Source organism: Sturnira hondurensis, unplaced genomic scaffold (assembly GCF_014824575.4).
Source record: "Sturnira hondurensis isolate 20B ecotype Veracruz unplaced genomic scaffold, ASM1482457v3 Scaffold0018728, whole genome shotgun sequence".
Taxonomy (NCBI): domain Eukaryota; kingdom Metazoa; phylum Chordata; class Mammalia; order Chiroptera; family Phyllostomidae; genus Sturnira; species Sturnira hondurensis.
The window spans coordinates 11,346,138-11,355,060 of NW_028091359.1; the positions used below are offsets into that span (position 1 = coordinate 11,346,138).

The 8,923-nt window shown below is 39.5% G+C and overlaps 1 pseudogene; it reads right to left on the bottom strand.

The window, feature by feature from the left end:
- Positions 1-8,225: 8,225 nt before the first annotated feature.
- On the bottom strand, positions 8,226-8,322 carry LOC119003829 (uncharacterized; annotated as a pseudogene).
- Positions 8,323-8,923: the final 601 nt, after the last annotated feature.

Genomic DNA, 8,923 nt, shown 5'->3' on the forward strand with positions numbered 1-8,923 from the left:
AATTAATCAGTCCAGCATGGCAATTTGAGAGGTAATTGTTTCTTTTCCCCGACTCTATGGCCATAGGCTAAAAGCACACCCAGGACCTAAATTAATCATCTAATTGGGATTTTTCCATACCCCAGCCACTCAGCCTTCCAGGGGTCCCAGCAAGGTGCTGCCTGACCTCGATAATTAAACAGTCCGAGTGTCCACTCAGTGGCTTTCTGCCCTTCTTTGCTTTCCAATTCCCTGTAGTAAAATGAAAAATAGCCATAGAGGCTCTTTACCTGGACCTTCTCCAATGCTCAACAGCCTTTGCATTCAGAAGATAAAATAGTAGTCATGAGGAATCCTGGGACAATGGGGCAGGTTAATATATTCAACATGGTTTGTGACACCAAGAGTTGATTTCAACCTAATGGCAGCCCTGATTGATTAAATAAAGTATGGTCTATTCATACAACACATTGCCTATTCATATAACATGTAGCAATGCAGCTGAAAAAGAAATGAGGGAATTTTATATATAGCTATGGAATGTCCTCCAGGTAAAACCATATATTTAATCATTTAACACACACAGCAATCCTGTAAGATAAATATCATTATCTCTCCTCTTTTTAAACAAATGAATATGTGGAGCACAAAAAAGAAATGTTGTTAATACCAGTGCTATTTGTGTACACTCCTAATGGCTAACACATACTACTTCTATATTTAATTTTGATATAAAATATATTTGTTTACTCTTCTGAATCTTAAGATTAATACCATTCATTTTGTCCCTGTAATACAATAAAAGGAGGTAAAGACCTGTATTTTATTACTTCATTTTTAAACCTTGACATGAGTTTTGTACTTTCTTAAAGAAATATTATGGAGGAGCCTAAATATCTTATCTTGTCTTAAGTTCCTACCTGAGAAAAAGCAGTCAAAAAATTCCACTACATCCTTCACATCAGTTCATCGATTATACTAAATACCAAAAAATTTTTCAAAAGGATTTGGAGCTATAGTTATTTAAAGGAAAGATGATTTTGTGTATAATTGCTATGTAGAAAAACTAGCCAATGTACGAGAATCCCTTAAGGTAGAACTGAAAGTTCTATTTCCTCTATGAAATTGTCCATAAATAAAATTTATCTTGCCCTGGCTGGTGTAGCTCAGTGGACTGAGCACAGGCCTGCGACTCAGACGATCACGGTTTGATTCTCAGTCAGGGCACATGCCTGGGTTGCAGGCCAGTTCCCTGCAGGCCAACTCCCAGCAGGGAACGCACCAAAGGCAACCATACATTGATGTTTCTCTCCCTCTCTCCTTCCCTTCCCCTCTAAAGATAGATAAATAAAATCTTTAAAAAAAAAATTATCTTCATCACCCATTGTTCTCTCTGAGTACATTGAAACTATAAATGTGTATCTTCGTGCAAATTTTTACCATTTGTGAAAACTTTGGATCACCGCTAAAGACATACTTGTCACCTGGTAGGTAATTAAGAAATTAATCTTAATTAAATTGATGTGATCATACCCTCAAATGTTAAACCAATAATTAAGTATATTTAAATAATAATAGCAACATAAATGTTTGGGTCAACTGTAAATAGTATACAAATACTAGTTACAAACATTGTTGGTAATATTTACAACTATGTATATGTATTTGCAATTAATTTAATAGTATCAAAAGAGTCATTTTCCTCTAGGCAGCAGGATTTTGTCTGCCAAGGTAGCCAATCTTTTCAAAAGAGAAAATGTGGCCTCAATGAAACCTATCTCTTATTGCTTAATTGTTGTTTAAAGTTCGTGAAGACCATCATTTTAATTTCTCTGGGGTTACTTGTAGGTATATAAAGCACTGTGCCAATACTCTTTCAAAAATCTTTGTTCGTCAGAGAAGTAAATGAATATAGATGCGTACAAGTTTTATCTGTTCCGGTATTTGAATCTTGATGTTAGAACTATCAGTCCAAGACCTTATTTCTGTTACTAGCGGGTATCTGACTCTAGAAAAAGTGCTTCAAGGCACGCCTCTTCATCCCACTAGACAGTTTTCAAACAGGTAATTCTGCTTTTTACTAGCCTTATCTCAGTCTTTAATAGGACGGGCAGTAATACCTGTACGGACAAACAGCAGTGATAACTGCACTTGGTCTAATCATGAGAGTCAAACAATCCTTAGACATTTCAATAATATCTGCTTTACACAGATATAGAAGGTAAAGACGCATCCAACTTTTCATTTATCTCATTTACTGTGTTCCATAAAATTTAGTGTATATTTGGTCAGTTACAGATCCTATCAGAACATAATAAAAATCTCTTATACAGCTGCTAATAGTATTTTATAGATGGCATTGGAATGATTCTCCCAACTACCTGTCAATCGTAACAGTCCCAGGACTTTATTAGCTGTCTCCAGGCAGATCATCTCCCTGGAGAGAAGAATTTGCAGCAAGCAGGAAGCTCTAGCCTCTTCGTGTTCACATCACGAAAGCTCAAGAGCCCTCCCGAGGACCTCTGACCTTTTCTCCATGGTTGGGGTTGCCTTCAGGGCCCTTTCCCAGGGAGAAAGAACCAGCATCCTACTTTCCCCTCTCTCCTTACTCCCTCCCTGGCCAGCCTCACCTGTGATCACCCGGGGTAGGAAGAGACGAAAAGCCCTCCCCGGCTCTGATAACAGGGTAGCCTGACTGTAATTACAGGCTTTCGCTTCCCAGCTATCCAAATGACAGTCACAATCGAGACTGAAACTCTTCAGTCAGATGGAATCAATTACTGGGCAAAATTGGGAGGTTAATTTTCCCCAGAATGAGACACGCCGTTTAGCTTTGCCATCTCTTTCACTCCAGCTGGTGGCTTATTGGGTTGCATTGTTCTCTGGCCATATGAACAAAGTCCCATTCGGAAGGATTTCCAAAAGAGTTGATTTGAAAGGAAACCCCATCAGCCCCCAAACTCAATATGGGCTGAATAGAAGGACTGTTATTAACCAAGCATCATGGATGGCTAATCACTAGACTTTACATTTGACGGGCATGGGGTTAATCCAATAAGAAGAAATGGAATCTATCAGTAGAGCATCGTCCCCTCTTGAAGTTGGCCTGGCTCGGTGTGGCACGGGCCAGCACTGAGGGAGCCCTCCCTTCTGAAAATGACCATGGAAATAAACCACTTAACCCATTGAAGTCATTTTCTAAGCATGACAAAGTATCTCTTTAAAAAACAAATAAAACACAACCATTATTCATTTTATCCAAATCAAATGGACTTTTGTGAATGACTAAACGTAAGGGTTAAAATAGTTTCCACTTAGTAGGCGATAATAATAATAACTATTACAATAATAGTGACAAATTTATTCAAACTTGACCACATTTTAGGAAATTTTAAATACTGTTTCTTTATTAACTCAGTTCCCTCAAAACTGCCCTAAACTGAGGCGCTAAGGAGTTAGATAACTTGTTCATGTTTATCCGACTGTTAAGTAACAGAGCCGGAATATGACCCCGGGAAATCTAAGTCCAGAGCCTACAATTTAAAATCACTCCACTCTGTGACTCTTATCACTTCATTTGTTCCTAAATTCCGAAGGGAAATACTCGCATTACTCTGTAAATGGGGAATTTGAAGCATGAAGATAAGAATTAACTCGTTCAAGTTTAGGTAGCCCATGAATTAATGAAGCTGCTATTTCACACCACATCTGCCAACTCAAAAGCCTGGGCATGTGCTGGAGAACTGAGTCTCTACACACAGCCACTTCTGCAAGGTCTTCGGTGCCGGTTAGCCACAATCAGTGGTAGGGAAATTCAGGTCCAATGTCATTCATGTTCTTCCATTAGTCCTCTTTAGATGTATTACTAAGTCAAACTTGGTGGATTTATGTAATTTCTATAATCACATTGTATTTTTATATTATATTCTGAATCTTTTTGAGCTGTTCCTCGCGCAGCCTGTTTGAAGAGGTTACTCCATGAACTAGGTACACACCTCATTAGGAAACAGACTTTGAGAGTTTGAATCACTTATCACAGGATTTTTAAAATGAAAGTCCAGTGCCATTTCTGCCACTGAACCCCAACAGCCCCATGATATATGACGGATTTAGAGGCAGGTACTTCATTACTGCCTTTCAGTCTCTGAGTCAGAAAATTAGTCGGTATCCGCTAATTGTGTGCCATGTATCGGAAGTAAAGCTGAGTGGGTTAATTCAATTACTCAGCAAGCATTTATTAATCTTCTCCTGTACTAGTGTGGTGGCATGTAGCAGACCATGACTAAAGTCTCAGAACAGGATGGACAATGTCCCTGTTCTCTCTGTATTTTGCTATTTTAAATACAGCAACAGTGTTCACAAATGATTTTTACATTTCTCATACACTCGATATGTTATGTAATGTTCGGGAAGAAAGAATGGCAAATAAGTTCATATTTTCTTGTTAAAAGTAAAATACGCTAGATTCTCTTTTTTCCTAAATGGCATACCATGCTGATAAAGGCATTTACTATGATATGACTGTGACTAAGGGGAAAACAGTCCAAATTAAAATGGAAAAAAAGAGATACTTGTTTTTTTCATTTTGGGTTATAGAAAGTGGGAGGTGGTATTCTCATTATAGCAGAACTCTTTATCATTCATTGCCTGTGGGTGCCTTTGACTATAGAGAAATGTTACTAGCATGTTCATTTAAAACCAGTTTTAAATAAACAGAGCTTAAAAATCCTAAACTTAAAAAAGGAAAATATATTTTATGTTCTACATCACATATAATAGAGTTCATTAGTATTTGACTCACCAGTGGAATGTTCTAGATCACAGATTTCATAAAGCAAGGCTCACTTCTATTTAAGAGATGTCTGAGGTGACACCATCATGAATAAGCTAGAGGACAGAGCACTCTCTGCTCAGTGGATGCTGAAATACAATGTTTTGTACAAGCCAAAAGAAACCCATGAGGGAGGACACCCCCAAAATGGAATTTATTCATGTAAAAATTGTGTACTTATTCGTACATGTTTAAACTCAATCACTTTCTAAGTACTCTCCATTTGATGCAATACACACATTGAGACATTCTCCCACTGCTCGAAACAGTTTTTGAACTCATTGATTGTGATGCCTTTTAGTGCTTCTGCCGTTTTTTGTCTCACCTCTTCCACATGGGCAAAAGGTTTCCCACTGAGGACTTCTTTTATTTGAGGAAAGAAAAAAATGTCACTCGGGGCAATCTCAGGTGAATAGGGAGGGTGGGACATGGGGGTCAGGCTGCTTTTTTGCTCAAAAACTGCTGAACACTCAGTGCAGTGTAGGCAGGTGCGCTAGTAAATCACCCATCATGAAATGGGCAAACGCGTTGAAAGAGTCTTCAAAAATAACTCAATAAAGCTGAACGCAGCCTCTCACAACGCCAGCTGGTGCACTGACACAGATGTGTTCCTAGAACACTCAGCTACGGGGGAAGCCTGTGCTACAAGGGGCCACCCTACAGAAGATAATTCCAGGTTTTTGGGTCTCCCCCCCACACACACACATAAACACACATACACCTACACACGCTTTGTACCTCATAATTTGTTTTGATTAACATAACATGATTTCTGGATTCAAAGGGATAAAATGCCAGACGGCTTTGAATCTCTGCTAAGTGGTCTCCATTCCACTTTCCTTTTTTTCCCCTTCAACCTGGCTTTTCTTCTCATAGACTGTTTTCTTCTTTACAAAAGGCCGTCCCTGATGAGAGCTGGACACAGGCACAGGCCGTGCGAGCCCTGGCCATGCCCCAGTTACAGCCTCTGTCGTGTAGGTGTAGCCGCAGACCTTATAAAAGGGGCTTTCTCGTGATTATTATTTTGTGGTCAAAAGGTTGCATACGCTATTTTTTTTCTGCTGCTAAAGCTTAGAAAGGGTGGAAAGCAAAATATTTTGATAATTATTCAGGCCATCAGGTTACATAAGAGGTTCCATAGCTTTCTGCATCAAACTTGAGCAGTTGAAACCACAAATTCTGTTTTTGCAACCATAAAACATTCATGGCCAAAAGAGAGAGAGAGAGAGAGAGAGAGAAAGAGAGAGAGAATAATAAAATCCATTTTCCATTTGCCTGAAACTTATAAAATTTAATGTGGTGGAAAATGACAGTTTACTCCCTGTAGGAAACTGCTCAGAGCCGTGTTTCCCGGGCACAGGGTGGAGGCTTCGGTGCACAGTGCAGCCCTTCGTGCTGGGGGAGTGGCGCGCTGGTGTCGCCAGGCTGAATGTCTAAGGGGCGGGGTAAACGGGGCCTTGATCTAACAGGAAAAGCTTTGCGTCTCTACCCCAATAATTAAGCTACATGACTCGGCCATCGCCATTTGGTGTGTGTGTGTGTGTGTGTATGTGTGTGTGTGTGTGTGTCCCCGCCGGCTCAACTGGAGAAATATACGCAGGTAGACATGGGGTGTTCACTACAGTGCAGTCCTCACTACGAGACTGAAGACGTTTCGCTGTCAGCAGTCACTGAATGCGGTTCTCAGCGTACAAAACATCGAGTTATTTTTTAGAACGATACGGTGGCACAAGTTACGACCTCCACAAAATATAGTGTCCACATAAATTTGTCTTTTTATAATGGCTTCCTAAGAGCAGAAATCAAGGCACCCAATTTTAAGTAGCCAACTGGCCTTGATTCCTTTTCTGTCAAGTTAACAGTTGGACGATGTGACTTCTAAGACCCATTTTAATGGATATTCTACAGGATTTTTTTTAAAGGGATAATTATTGTCCTTGTATGTCCAAATCCATGGAGCAGTGAATGAAGTAACAGCTGAAAACAGGAATTGCTTTGACTATATCTGAATAAAGTTGGATATAATTAGGTGGCTATGAAATTTCTGAGTCTACCATTGCTTTAGTCATACCTTTAATGTTTCACTGTATCAGTTATCCATTGCCGCAATAATGCTGTCTAATAAACCACTCCAAAACTTAGAAGCTTGAAGAATACGCATCTGTGATTGCTGCAGGGTCTACAGATCACCTGGGTAGTTCTGTAGGTCTGGGTGAGGTGTGGCTGCACCTGGCTGGGTTTGCTCATGCATCTGCAGTCAGCTGATGGACCAGCTCATCTAGAGTCGCCTCGCTTACATGTCTCATGGGGACTGGAGTAACACTGGTCACACCGCCAAACACTTCTCATCAGCTGGAAGAAGGGCACATGCTTGTTCTCATGGCAGGTGGAAAGGGTTCTGAGAGAGAAAAGGGACATAAACAGGCCACTCAGGTCACATGCTCAGAACTGGCCCATTGTCACTTTCTGCACGTTCTACTGGTGAAAGCACGTTGCAAGGCAGGTCCAAATTTGAGGAGTGGGGAAGTGGAAATCATCTCTTGATTAAAGAAGCTACAAAGTCACATTGCAAAGTGTGTGGATTTAGGAAGATGGGATGGATTAGAAACAGTGTGGCAATCAATCTGCCTCTCTATACTTAGACATTTATATGGCTGAAAGTGTGGTCTGTGTTTTCTGATGGTAAAAGAAAATGTGTTTCTCTTTGTGTATTGTCATGTAATTTTCCATAGGCATTGTCTTCCATTGATTTTTTTCCCATGTGATCCTCTCTACTTAGCTTTATTCAGTATCATATTTGATCAAACCACAATTGGGAGCGAATTAATCCCAACTTCATTATTGTAGCATTTACTGTCTACCTAATTTGGGATTAATGATGAGGATGCCTTCATTATAATTAAAGATATATAAACAATAATCTAAAATATATAAACAATAATCTAATCCTGTATCCTAATCTAGTTATTATACAGGAAAAGTATATATGATTTTTGCATAGTCTACAGACAAAGTTCAATTCTGGAAAAAATTTTCAAAAAATTTGAAAGGACATACTACTTGCCCCCTATTCTTTGTAGATCATTTAGTCTTTTTGAGTATCAATTACCTTTCCTACAAAAAGAGTGTTTTCTCTTTTTCCCTTTATATTTTTAATTAAAATTATTTGGAGCAACATTGGTTTATGAGATTATATAGGTTCCGAGTCTCTATTTCTATGATACATCATCTGTACACTGCCCTGTGTGCCCACCACCCAAAGTCAGGTCTTCTTCTAACCCCATGTATTTGACTCCGTTCACTCTTTACTACCTGTGACCCCCCTTCCCTCTGTACCCACCATACTATTGTCTGTATCTACGGGTTTTTGTTCATTTGTTTTCTGGGTGTCTACCTGAAAAATTTAAAGCCATCTATAGTGTCTCTCTTTTTTTAAAAATTTCATTTATTTATTCTTAAACTGGTAAGAACAGGTACTACACTTGATCTTAGCCAAAAGGCAGGAAAGTGGTTGTTTATTTTCAGAGAGAGGGGATGGGAGGGAGAAAGAGAGGGTGAGAAACATCAGTGTGAGAGAAAGACCGATGTGAGAGAAACATCTATCATCCACCTACCCTACTCACCCCAACTGGGGACCGAACCTGCAGCCCAGGCATGTGCCCTGACCAGAACTGAAGTGGTGACCTTCTGCTCTGCGAGATGATGCCCAGCCAACTGAGCCACACTGCTCGGGGATTTAGTGTCTTCTAATGTTAACTTCTGTCACTTTAGGTGGACTCTACACCGACATTGTTGGACCCCTGTAACTTACTGAAATTCTAGAATATATTTTTTAAAAAGTATTTTGAGTATTCAAAATATCTAAATGAGCAAAAACATCCAAGTCATCCACTAGAGATTGACATCAGCAAGGGGCTTTGAAAGAATTTAGATTTAACCAGGGACGAATCTTGAGCTTCATTTCTTTTCCTATGCTAGTAAAAAGATTAAGAATGCTTTTTCATACCCATGTTTTCTAATAGTATTATAATTACTCCCCACCAGTCCTGCTCAAATCCTGCCTCGTTATCACTAGCCTCTTTAAACCCAGGTAGAATAATACACTCAAAAGGA